The sequence below is a fragment of the Strix aluco genome, chromosome 1 (assembly GCF_031877795.1).
Source record: "Strix aluco isolate bStrAlu1 chromosome 1, bStrAlu1.hap1, whole genome shotgun sequence".
In the NCBI taxonomy this organism is placed as follows: domain Eukaryota; kingdom Metazoa; phylum Chordata; class Aves; order Strigiformes; family Strigidae; genus Strix; species Strix aluco.
This window is the reverse complement of record NC_133931.1, coordinates 18896946-18910574: the sequence shown is the minus strand read 5'-3', so window position 1 is coordinate 18910574 and position 13629 is coordinate 18896946.

The window sequence follows — 13629 nt, the reverse complement described above, 5'->3', positions numbered from 1 at the left end:
CTCTGTCTTCTCTCCTGTCAGGCACTTTCAAAGGAAGTTTTAACTTGAATTATTTTGAATTGTTTTTAACTTGAATCTAGTTACAATTCATTTAAGAGAAAGAAAGGAGGAGAGAGAGACAGAGACAGAGACAAAGACGAGACAGAGACAGAGACAGAGACAGAGACAGAGACAGAGGCAGAGACAGAGACAGAGACAGAGACAGAGAAAGATATCACCACTTGTGGATCCAGCGGCATCCCATTGGTCCTCTTGATTCTTGGTGTTTTGGTGGTGGGAGTCTCCCTTGATGGTGGTGGGAGCCTCCCTTGATGGTAGTGGGGGTCTCCTCTGATGGTGGTTGGAGCCTGCTTCCCAGCTCCTGATGGTACCATTTTTATACAGTCTGAGTCCCAAAGTCTCCTCCTGGTTCCAAGAAACTTCATGCATATGCATGGTGGGCATAGTGTCATGCGATGGTAGGCATGGTCTGGTTTGGCACAGGCTTGGTGTGCTCCATGTGGTCGCAAGGAGACTATTCCCATGGACGCATTATACAAGACCCTTCCTCAAAGTCAATGACCTAGCACCCTACACCTGCACAGTTCACAACCACAGAACGTATTGTTCAGTCCTACTTCTGCAGGACCAGAAACTGGTGTCTCGTTCTTGCTTGTGGTTTTCTCTTTACCAAGAAATTTTTAAGGCAAATCTCCATGCATCCATCGACCACAACATTGAACCTTTCCAAGAGTCAGAGCAATCAGAAATCACTAACGCAAAGAGGCATTATACATGGGAGAGCTTTAAGAAAAACAGGGACGAGAAGGGGATCTGAAACCTAGAAGAACCATGTGGAAATATGTGACCTATATGTAGCCTGATGCAGCCCAGTAGGGGAAATAGGGTCTTGAGAACCCAAACCCCAAACAACAGTGAGGTATGCTGAGAACACAGCACTTGGGTGCTAGTGGTTTTGCTGGGACTGCAGTATCCAAAATCAAAAACCTGTTAATGTGAGCACCAGTAAGCTCTGGGTATGCTTGTTGATTTGAAATACTGGAACTGTAAGGCTCTTGTCTATGAATGTCAGTCAGGTATGTTTTCTATTCTACTGAGCCTTTCTCACACAAGTCCATAATAATTTTTGTGGAAGGTGAACTAAATCCTTCTGATAAAGGGAGGTGTTCCCTGGCCTCCAGTTCAGATGTTTCAGATGATCTTTACTGCATTGTGTGTGAAGGGCTATGACTACTGGGTGGGTTATGTGTACATCCAGATATAACCTGGGCATAGATTTCACTGCTGCAAGTACTGTCTCCCTACTACCTGCCTTCCTTTCTCGCTCTTAAGAGCTTCTGAGAATCTGCCTCATAACGGCAGTGTGTATTTTAATTTTTGTAGTTATCAGTTGCTAATGTTTTAACACTTTACATAATTTTATGTTTTAAATATATGTATTTACAAATAATAATTATTCATACACTAAGAGGTAAATAAGATCTGTTGTGACAGGCAGTGTAAAAACTGAGAGTAGAGATTGGCTCTGGTTACAAAAATAAGTAACTATAAATGATGAGAGGAATCCATCTACTAAAAATTTTCTGTAGGTGTCATAAGAAGAAGGTTTCATCTTTCCCCACCATGGGAAACTGCATAAAACCTATCTAGGTCTAAATAATATACCGACAAATTAAAGAAAATTAAGAGAACCATTGTGTTTTGATTGCTGTAGGACATATACTTAATCAAAGCATTCATGTGTCAGGTTGAGATTAGAGGCTAATATGTAATGATTTCAGGTTTCAAATGTAAATTAGAATAAATATATTAGGATACATAATCTTCCATCAACTCTGAAACCTACTTATTTTCTCTCTCATCTCCCTGAACAATCCTTGAAGAGATATGTAAACCTCTAAAAATGGAGCTTAATGTTAGATACAGGAAGAAACTCAAAGTTCAAAATCTGCAAAGAATTGAGTTTGTGCTTCAAGTGAGCTGCCCACTAATACAATGCATGACATGCATCCTGAAAGTTAAGCTTCTGCATAAGTCCTTTTAGACAGAATGTATTGGACTAGACTTTGTTTGATGATTAGAAGTCCATTTAATTTTAAGACAAACGGTTTTTGTGAAACAATTACAGCCATCAGAAAGGAGAGTTCTAACAGGTACTTTCCCAAACAATCTTGCTTTGTCTGAGAAGGATTTAATTATTTTGTCATTTATTTGTTCTTCATGGATGCTACATAAGTGGCTGACCAAAGAACTGCAATTTGTTAAATTTGAAAGCTGTTGGTAAAAATTTTAGCAAAGCTGTTTGGGAAGTGCAGTCCATTGCTTTCATACATGTCAAGGAATTGTTCTGATTTTAAAAAAAAACCCTTTGCATTAAAGAAAAGATATTTTAAAAAGTGTTTTGAAATACTTGTTTTTCCTTTCTTTTGGTATTAAAATATATTAAAACTTTTTTTGACAAAATGTTTATATACATGAGCATGTGTATAAATATACCTACAGATAATCAGAGAATGAAAAAGAGAGAGAGGGAGAGAAAGATTTTTATGGTTTTGTTCAGAATTAAGCCAGTTTCTGAAATTCTAAATCCTTTCAGAAGTAGGATATGTATGTCATTGTGGTCACAGCACTGAAATAAGCTGCAGAGGTGTACAGGCCAAAACTGATGTGACTTGACAGGGTCTGTCTGAAATGTTATGTGACAAAAATGTTCATGTGGTGGGGCTGCAGTTATGCTCTCTAAAGTCTCCAGTCTAAATTGACTCTACCTGTTATGGTGAGCTGAGAGTCAACAGAGTAAGTTGGCTTCCCCTCTGAGCTGGGGAACTGTACAGTGGGGAAGAAGCTGAAGTCTTTTCTGCATCTAAGTAATACACCCCCATCTATCTTCTGACAGTTTTAATAACTGTTCTTTTGCATACTTCAAAATCAATCTCTTACACTTGAGCTTGTGTGGGATGCCTAAGGATTTTCAATTGTCATATTTAATTTCTGAAGAAAGAATTGGCACCAGATGCTAATAAATTTAAAAGTGTCTATAACTTTCAAAATGACAGAAATAGAACACCACTAAATTCAAAGCTAAAAAACATGATGAAATGACACTTTCTTCATAAGAAAACTCAGAAAAGCTAATTAATCAAAATAACTGAATACAGTTTGAAAAATATGCCAACAATTACAGGTTGGTCTCTAAGGACCTGAATGAAAGGTTTGCTCAGCTCTGCCGGAACAAAAAATTAAGTTCAGCCTTGCCAGGACATTTTAAATGACTTCTAGGAGAGTATGGAATTAGAAAACAGGTAGGTCTCTATTGAATTCACAGCTAACATGACTTCAGAAGGGTCTTTTTTTGCTGATATAAAATTTAAGCAGTATGGCATTTTCACTGTCTCATGCAGTTAGTGTATATAACTTCTTCAGACAATTTTAATCTGGCCCCCAAACAGCCTCTTCTTCAGAGAAGGGCTTGGTGCAATGCCCTATGAGGTCATCAAAAGTCCATTGACTTAATTGGATTTTGGTCCAATTAAGAGCTTTATCTTTGCTCAGAGAAGTGCCATTCAGCAGATTCCTCTCCTGAGACCCTTTAAGGAAACTGTTTCTTGTGTTTCTTTTCAATGTGCTCTAGAACTTAATCCTCACATATTTATCTACTATCCTCTCTTATCACAGTTTCTATCTACTGCTTGCAAAGGATAGTAATGGTGAAATCCTGGGTATCATCTGCCACCAAAATAGTTAGGCTGACTTTCATCCATCCTGCCCAAAATTACCTTCTAATTTAAATCACTCACAGAATAGAGTAGCTGATAAAGTCTCATGACTATTACATCTAGTACAGTTTTACCTGTGAAAAACAAAATGATTTATCACTTGGCTGCTTGACATCATAAGTAGTAATGATACAGAATATTAGTAATTTTGTCATTTGTCCTATATTGTCAGCACTAATTACACAGATTTTCTGTCTGTGCCTTGCATATTTTCACTAGAACTCTGTTAAAACAGACATTATTAAGGAACAACTTCATTTCCACAGTTACTACTTCTGTGATGACATCTTTCTGTGTGAGACAGGCTGGGCATTTTAATTTCATGTACCATCACAGGGTGGCTGCAAACCACCACAGCCCCTTTCCTGCTCAGTGATGGGATCCTGAGGCAGATGGGTATCATTTGCCTGGGTGCAGTGATACCCACATATGGGTAGGACCCATGAAAGATGACAGCCACGGATAGGCTGCTGCTGCCACCAGATCTGCTGTCACTCCCCACTGACTCCTGAACCACGCTTGAGAAGGGGAATTTCAAAAGCGGGCACAACAGGTGACACACAGCCTGTGATTACTGGCTGAAGGCTCCTTATGTAAAGCATGAAGGCAGTGCAGTAACAGGTCTACCCATTCTCCCAGAAACCATCCACTGTCATCTTTCTCAAATGAAATCATGAATCCTTAGGAGAAAGATGGGGTCCAGGAGGGATAGACACTAATGAGCATTAGCTGAGCTGCACCTGCTAACTGTGCATGTTAGTTGGCACACAAATTTGCAAGTGAAATGTAACTACTTGTATCTTATTCATTCATATGCAAGTCAGCACATCTCACCTCATTTTTGCTTAGAGCCAGCCCTCAGATGTATGCAGCAGCTCAGCTGACCTAAGATTATTCAGCTTTGTGCCAGAGTTCTCAAACAATAGTACAGAATAGGAAAAAAAATGAGATAATCAATATCCCAAAAACACAGTGTTTGTGAGTATATCAGCAAGCTCCTAGAAAACCCCATCAGCTTAGGCAAGGTTCTAAGAATATTTAGGCTTCTGTCCTGGAACAGGTTTTTTGGAAAGGAAAATCTGTGTTCATCACAGTTCAGTTGTTTTAAGCCAGTATTTTTATTTTGCAGTGTTGCATATGTGGCCAGAAGATTAAACTCTCTAAGTCTTCTATGCTTATCTGAAGGGATATATGAATAAATTTGGTATTGTTTAAGTCTCTTTCACATGGCTTTATGCTAAGAATAAGCTCTACACTAGCAAATGACCTTTTATTGATTTATCCTGGAACTGCATCCTTGTTTTGAGCTGAGTGCAATATGGTAAAGCAGAGGTTTAGCTCATAGAACGAAAACACACAAGAATCCATTTAATTCACAAGGGTCATAAACTCACCATACCTGGCTGTGCAGTGGATTTTTTTTTCAAAGTTAATTGGGCTTAGAGCTAGGCTAGTGATTATACATCCTCTTAGTCACAGGTGAAGAAGCATTTCAAGCTGGGAATCATGCCTTTACACCTACTCTTGCACAGTGTTTTTCCTGCAATGCTCCTACTCATCTCCTAGGCTGGCATGTTGCCTTCTCACAGATTAATTGAGGACTTGCTGAATAACATAGATGCCAGTCAATTATGCATTTATAAAAACAATCTGCATTTTACTACAGGTGCTGAGTCATTCTAAGGAGCTTATCTGTGAGTGAGACACAAGAACAGACACACTGCGACCCTTTTGAGCTGCAAACCTTGATATTTCTTTTAAAATTGCCACAGTGAATACCTTAAGAAAGGTTAACATAAAGGTCAGGGAAATAGGTAGCTGCAAACAAGATAGATTATGCTCTTGGTTTTGAGTTTACAATAGAATGGCAATGAACAGCTCTTAAAAGTTACTGTTATTTGTAAGAAAAAGTGTTTGTCGTTGACGTGACAACAAATAATCAGAAACTAACATGATTTAAATATGCGGTCAGATGTATAAGCCCAAAAATTGAGTTTGTTAAGAAGAAATGATATATAGATCTTTTATTTATGCAAGTGCCCTCTGAATTTTTCAGTCAGGTTAAAAGGTTATGTGAGCAAATAGAGGAATTTAATAAAACACTGTTCAGAGCTAATAATTAACTCCATTCTGGAATACTTCGTAATGGAAATGGTAAAACATATTATGGTCTAATTTTTAGAACATTTTGACTTTGATAAGTGTCACAAAAGATAAGACCTACTGGGCTATTACACAAGTGACAATGTCCTTTGTAACCAGATTCAGTATGTGAATTAAAGATTATGTAAATCACATGGGAGGAAATAGACTGCAGCTGAGATGTGGTCTATTACACTACAGCATCTGAACAAAAATTGTGATGGTTTTGGTTAGAAAACATCTTAGGAGGAAAGGTGTAGAAAATATTTGTGGATTTTTAATAGGAAGATACATTTGGTTTTATTAATTAAACTAGTCTTTATACAGCTTTTTAATATTTGACTATTGACTAATAAATCTGTGGTAGTAATTCTGCTTCCTGGCATGAAAATATTTGTTATCATTGAAAGGACTCTTGTTTTCTGGTAAAATGAACCAAATTATTTGCTGAGCTTTTTGTACTAGGATCTAGAAGTATTCTCCAGCCAGGGTGAGATGTCCTGCCATCTATTCTGCATTCCTGAGTTAAAGTACAAATTCTTGCTTACAGTACTAAAAGGTACCCTAGAGGTTCCCAACAATGGAGTTATTGTTAATGAAGTGTGTTTCTCTTTTCTGTTTAATCTCCTGCTTCCATAACACTGAATCTTCTAGGATAAGAGGGCCAGTTTTTTGCCTTTTTTTTCCACCACATATTTTTGTCCAGTAAATATTTTCATACCTAAATGACAAAGATTTAGATGCCAAATAAGCGCAAATCCAACATTATAATGTTGAAAATACCTGCTTAGTTGCTATGTAATTTATATGTCCTTTGTTGAAGTTAAAGATAATTCAAAGCCTTCAGAGCTATGATTTTGCATACACTTAAAGTTATCACTTAAAACTATCATGCAAGACTGAGTGACTGCTACTTAACTGGGTCTGAATTCTATTTCAGGTCTTAAAGGAAAATACACCATCAACTCATATAAGAGCTTGATTTTGGATACCTGTCTAAGTAAAGAAAAGAGATGCTAGTGAAATTAGTCCTTTCACATGATGCACTGAGGTTTTCCTTGCTGTGGCTTATCTTTATTTAAGAACATGCTGGCTGAGATGTTCAGTCAGAAACAAGAGATGTAGCTTTGGCTTCTCCTCCTGCTGTTTCCAACCTCTTTGCAAGAGCATGTATACACACAAAGGTGAAAGAATAGCCTGCTAAAATTGAGGTATTTCTTTCCTTATGAAGACAGCCTTCATTCTCTTCATGTACTAAAACTTGGTTTTTTTAAAAAAAAATCAAATAATAAAAAAGCTGAGATTTAAATTTTACCTAATAACCCAAACAATGAGTTTTGAATATATTTTTAACAAAAATATCCTTATAAAATTATAAATACATATAAATACATCTATAAAATTATAGATACAAATGTCATGGTATATTATTCTATCTAAAATTAAAATTCACTGACTAACCTCACACTTAAGAGTCACAGTTGGAAAGCTATAACTTTTGAGAAACTAATATTGCACAGCTAGAAGCAATGCAAGATCTGGAGACGTTCCTCTGAAAAATGGCAACTAAGAGAGAGTTAGTAAGCTCACTGCTCTGTTGTAAAATAAGAGTTTTGTATCGCTTCAGTCTACCTTCCATTATTCTGGGCTCCTGAAAAATCCTTTTAAATCTTTCACCCAAGGATCAAATTATTGTCCTCAGATATACATTTTCAGCTGACCAAGAGAAGGAATGAAATTCTGAATGCTTCTATTTGTCTTCTAACTCTTCTGGACCATAAGAGAATGTGAAAATTTTGAAGTTGCTATTTATTACTATGATTATAGTATCATTTCTGTTAAACAGATGGGGAATTGATTTGCACTGACATTTAGTGGTTTATCCAAGGTTACACAAGATTATTTTGGAAGAAATGATAGTAAAAGATATTACAGTTTTCAAAGGATGTTTTGATTTCTTCTTCAGTAACTGCTAAATATATTCAAAGTTCTTGTAAGCCAGCTTTGGTTTCTAAAGGGGTCTGATCACTTGATAATATCTTGTAAACATAGAAAAGCATTTAACAATGGTCTTGGAAATTGGATGATATAGATGGATTACCCATTTCAAGCAGTTTACACAGGAGACAGAATAGCAGATTTAGTGTACTAGTAAAACAACATGAGCAAAACCAGGACAGCTCTGTGGAACTTATGATAACCTATATGAGGAAGTATTTTCTCTACCTCTACACAAACCCAAAATTCCATAACAAATTGCTCTGTAGGAGGCTCACACCTGTAAGAGTGGGATCATCAGAGCTTTGCTATAATCTCTATGAAAAATATCTTTTTGAGACTGCTTGTCATGACTCAGAATTAGGACAAATGTAAACACATAGATCAGAACGTGGCTAGAGAGCAGTGTCTCGGTGCCAAAATGTACTGCACCATTCAGAATAACCTTTTGGACGAAATCATCAGCTCTTAAAAATCCTGAGTAGTGAGAGACAATCCATTTGCGCAGATGAGGATTTGTCTTCACAGTACTTTCTTCCGGAATGGAAATTAGCTTAAGACTAAGTTGGGTACAAGAAAGAAAAGTGTGAAAGGTGAGGAGACAGACTTTATGGAATTTATACCTATCAGTACACTGAAGAAAAGAGCCTGGTTAACCATTTCTGGACTGGGAGTGGGAGGGAACAAGTGGGGCTGATTCCTCTCCCTGGTCTGGGTGCGTCAGAAGGCAATTGACTGAATCTTTAAATCATTCATGACAAACCAGGAAAGGAGTACGGACCTGTGGACCTTTTCAAAGAAGTGATGTGACTAAGAGTGAGGAATCTTTTTCTTTATAGAGTCCAGTTTTTCTGTTTTTTCTTCCTGTGTGCTTCACTTCCTAGTGCTCCTACTTTGCCTCCTTTTTTTCCCTGTAGATTTTGATATCGATGCATAACTTGACTCAGAGTAAAGCTATCTTTTTGTGGAGAAGTTAATAGCTGAGCAGTGGCCCCATTTAGATGAGGAATAATTAGATGTCACCATCTCTTATCTGTATATCCCTAAACTTTATTGAAGTTCTTCTGTGGCTGTCTTTGTCAGATAAATTCTGTTGTATGGTCTTCTGCCCCCATTCTCTTTGATTTTCGGATGTGCTTCATATTCTACTTGCAAATATATTTGCATTTTTTACTTGCAGATCTATTTGCAAAGTGTAAAAAATATTAGGAAGATTTTAGTTTTAATTATTTCTTTGGTTACCAGTGATAATAAATCTGGCTAGATACAAACTGCTGAATTAGTAATATTGTTGAGAGACATTTATTTAAAAAGATGGTGCTTCAACTGCTGGGTTATTATCTCGGGAAACAAGTGGGGAACAAATATGTTTACACTGAAATCAAAACTGTTTATCTAAAAGAGAAAATAATTTGAAAACAGTGGAGCATTTTTTTTTTCTTTCTGCTTTGTTTTAGTGAGAACATGTAATGCGTGCCATGAGAAAGGAATGTAGACATTAAAGAAAATAGCTATTGGTACTGTGGAAAATTTTGTATCTGTAAAGAGTGTGACCACTGAAATTTCTTGATAACTCAAATGAACACATCAGAAGTGTTTAGTAAGAAATGCATTAATATTATTTTAGTAAGTTCCTAAAGAAGGTCCAAAACATAACTAAAATTTTTCCAAATGTTCATAAGGAATCCCTATACTTGTAATGTAGAATATCTTGGTGAATTTGGGTAAGAATGATCAAATTGTGTTCTAAATGCTATTAGTTCAGGTTTTAATAAAGACTAATATTCCAACAATAAACCAATATGTACTGTTCGAGGAATGGTAAATTAAAACATCCTGAGTATTTATGATGCATGTCATGAGTCACCGAAAGTTCTCATTAGCTTACCATTGTGTATGGTTATGTGCCTGTACTCTGTATGCTCCAAGAAAATCCTGAGTTCACAAAGAGGAAAGGACTTATTAAAACCTTGAACTGCAGTTTATTTCCTTCTACTTATCTTCCTTTCAAATGCAAAGCAGACTAATGAGCTGTCCCAAAGCTGAGGCTAATACTGAGTTCCTGAAAAGCCTTCAGTTTATTTTGGAATGCATCTGAACTAAGGTTTGGTTTGAAAAGAAATCGTGCTTCTGCATCTTATCCCAAAATATTACAAGGCCTATCATTACCTATTCTTCAGCAAAGCAAACAAATATAAAATCTGCCATCTATCTTTGAATCTGAGCACAGAGTAATTATGTTTAAGATTGATCTGCTGAACTTTGAGCTTTGTCATTTCATAAAGTGGCAAGAGATACTGATTCAAAATAATCCATCTGAACTGTGAGGCTTACTTTTATATCTGTATTTAATTTTATTATTTTTCTTAAGAATACTGGTGTGAACTCTCACTCCTGGTTAACTTTGAAGTTCTGACATTAAAATAGCTGTACTTCACAGATTACTTTTTTCCTTTTTTTTTTAAGAAAAAGGAAAGGCGGAAGTGGTCCTGAGATTTCACAAAGTTTTTGGTGACAATATGTGCTTGTTTAATCTTGGATATACTAGTTTGATTGATTGATTATAGCAGCCGTAATGAAATACTTCAATTTTCATGTGTTCAGTAGGATGTAAGAAAGTTCAAGGGGGAATATTACATCTGTGGAAAATACCCTTTGAATGCCTTATGTAAGAGAGGGATTCTAATCTATGAAGTTGATAAAACATCTCTCAGGCTTTCAAAGTTTGCAGTTGTATTTTCCTGTTATAATCCCTAACAGCAACGTGTTACTGGTAAAAAAGAATTCATGATGACATGATTCTCAAAAGATATTACAAAAGCCATAGTGGGTAGCTAAAAAGATACAATGAATATTGTACTATTGCAAAAGAAGAAAAACAAGAGTTCAGTTAGTCTGAAATAGTTACTACAATATATAAATATAAATTTCTCATGAAAAGAGGGGCTTTCAAGCATAATTTGCATGAGCATAAGTCAATACTAATTTTTAAAAACCCATAATGGTACATGGAGAAATACTTTCTTCTGGGATAACATAAAATTCAAGATTGTCTTTCATCTCTTGGCATACTTTATCTAATACAAATCAGACTTGTAAAAGAGACCTCATGTCATGATCCTATGGCAGGGCCCCCTATATTCCAGCATCTGTTGTAATTTCCTTCCAGAAAACCAAATATATCTGAAAAATATTTGATCATGCTTTAAAAACCTCTGAGGGTTTACTTCTGTGGATGTGTTCTCTGGCGTTTCCTTTTCCTGCAGAAATGAGTAGGTGTGAGGATTTATTACATTGCTGCTCATAGGTATTTCAAACATTTTCCAAAGGAAGATTGTGTAGGGTTAACCATTGTCCACTGATTTTTCATTTTTCTACTCTGGCCATCGAAGAACCTCATGAGATTACCTAGCTCTGTCTTATTCATTGGTTCAGTCTGATTATTAGTACTAACTCAATGAAATTTAAGATGATATTCTTAACCTCCTTTTTTTTGAATTTCCTGCTCAGAAGCTGGGGGAGGTCAATGGCTATCCTACAAAAAAACCTCTTAACTTGGACTTGTGATTTCAATATGTTCTTGTATTTTCTTTCTGAGTGCCTGATCTAATTGCTCTGTGCCTTGCTTGTTTCTGTATAAGCAGAGAAAATAACCTATGGTACATGGCTTATGTCAGAGATTTAAACATTGGTTAGTCACTGCCCTGTAGAGTTTCAAAATCTATAAATATAAAATACCTTTTACATTGGTAGAAGACAGGAGAAATTACCCATTCTAGATCACTGTGAAAATTCCTGTATTTTCTGTAGATTTTGTCCTAGGAGTCGGTTTGATCTGGAGCAGACTGCTACTAAATAAGGTACATTTAATGAACGAATCAAAGTATGAAAAGATTAATCTTTAGGGCTCAGGAGCTAAGATCCTGGAACAGAGTAGAGGAAAGGCAGAAATCTACCGAAAGACCACTGAGGGGATTGGTCTATTGAATGTTCCTGGTGCTTCTCTACAGCACAATGGCTGGATCAGGTTTGTCTCAGACTGCCTCCAGCAGCTACTTTGTTTTAAAATCTGTCAGATAGTTATGTTGTTGGCCAAGTTATATTAGCTTCATCATAAATTATCTTCCCAGACTGAAGGGATCTAAACTCCTGCAGGAGAGAGGTCTAAGCATAAATTTATGAACTTTTCTTATTAGAAAAATAATGCAATTCAGTAGTCTAATTGTTCTGCAGGGTGGAGATATGGTTTCTGTTTCCCAGACCTATTTTGAGGTTTACATAAGTTGTCACTTTATTTGAAATACCCAAGCAGCCTTTAGGTTGATGATAAAACTCTAGACTATGCTGTCCAGGAGAAGCACTGTAAGCACTAACCTGGTGAGACATAGTCTTACCTTTTATCTCAAACTGTATTGTGCCATACTGCAGCAAGAATTTCAGCAGAAGATTGAAAGAATTATTTTTTTTTTCTCACTCAGCAGATACTGTAAAATATGGTGGTGAAGGCATTGGCAGTAGAGGTGGGATGAATATGTTTTAATCTGCTCAAAATAGGATGGAACCTGAACCATGATATCAACTTCCACTGTGTTCCTATGCAGGCAGTAATATATTCTATGAAGGGATAATTTTTCCCTGCCTGCACTTCAAGGCAGCATTTGACTTTCTACCTTTTTATATGGACCACTGTTTGCATATATTGTGGGTATGCTCTAGACAATGTGGGAATGTCTGGTACGTAGTGGAGAACTCACCTGGCTGTGCTTCCCTGTTAGGTTTGGCATCAGATAACTGCTAAGCTGCTAAACCATTCCAGACTGCATGTGTGGGAAGAGTTTCACAAACTGTCCTATCCACAGAGCCTAGTTTCTGTAGCAGCAATGCTTGGGAGTACAATTACAGGATGGTAACAGAGGTTTTGGGAGTACAGGTGTAGGACCACACCAGAGACCTGTGCTATATAAACACAAATCATAAATGGTCAGTTACTAGCTCTCAAAGGAATGCAGCCTTGAGAGGTGGGTGGAACCAGTATTAGAGTGTAGCGAAGAGAACAAACAACTTTTACCCAGTGTGTCCTAAACATCCCATATAAGTTGAAAACACAAAGGAAATTAAAATGCTCCAACATTATCTCCCCGTTTAAGGGCACTGTGTCTGGTCAATGCTGCTACTTATCTACAATAGGTCCTCTCTCATTTTTAGCAGAAAAATACTGCTTTGCTTTTATTTTCTTTTCCCATTCATCACACTTTCCTAGTAGACAACATTGCTGAATTGCAAGGTTTTATCTCATGTAGCTGGAATCTCATTATCTCATTAGAATTTTAAAGACCTGTTTGTCTGCCTGTGTAGGTTTTTTAGAAAAACAGAACACTAACCCAGCAGAAGAATTGACTTTTTCTTCTTCAGACCAACACTTTATGGGAAATGATGAGAACATCCTGTCCTGTGCTGAGTAGTTGTGGAAAGGGAGATGATTTAGACCAGTTTCAATGGCTACTAAGCTGTTTTACAGGTATCCTTCTGCAGCAATTAAGATGATGTAAATTGAGATTGCTGCATTCCTATTTCTCATCCCTCTATCACTCAGTCTGTGGTGTGTCTTCCCTTCCTGGCCAATTGGTAAAGCAGCCCAGGACCAAGAAAGATGATGGAGGTCTGCAGCCAGAGGGAAAAGAGCTATATCATCTAGCTGCCTTATAGTGGCGTG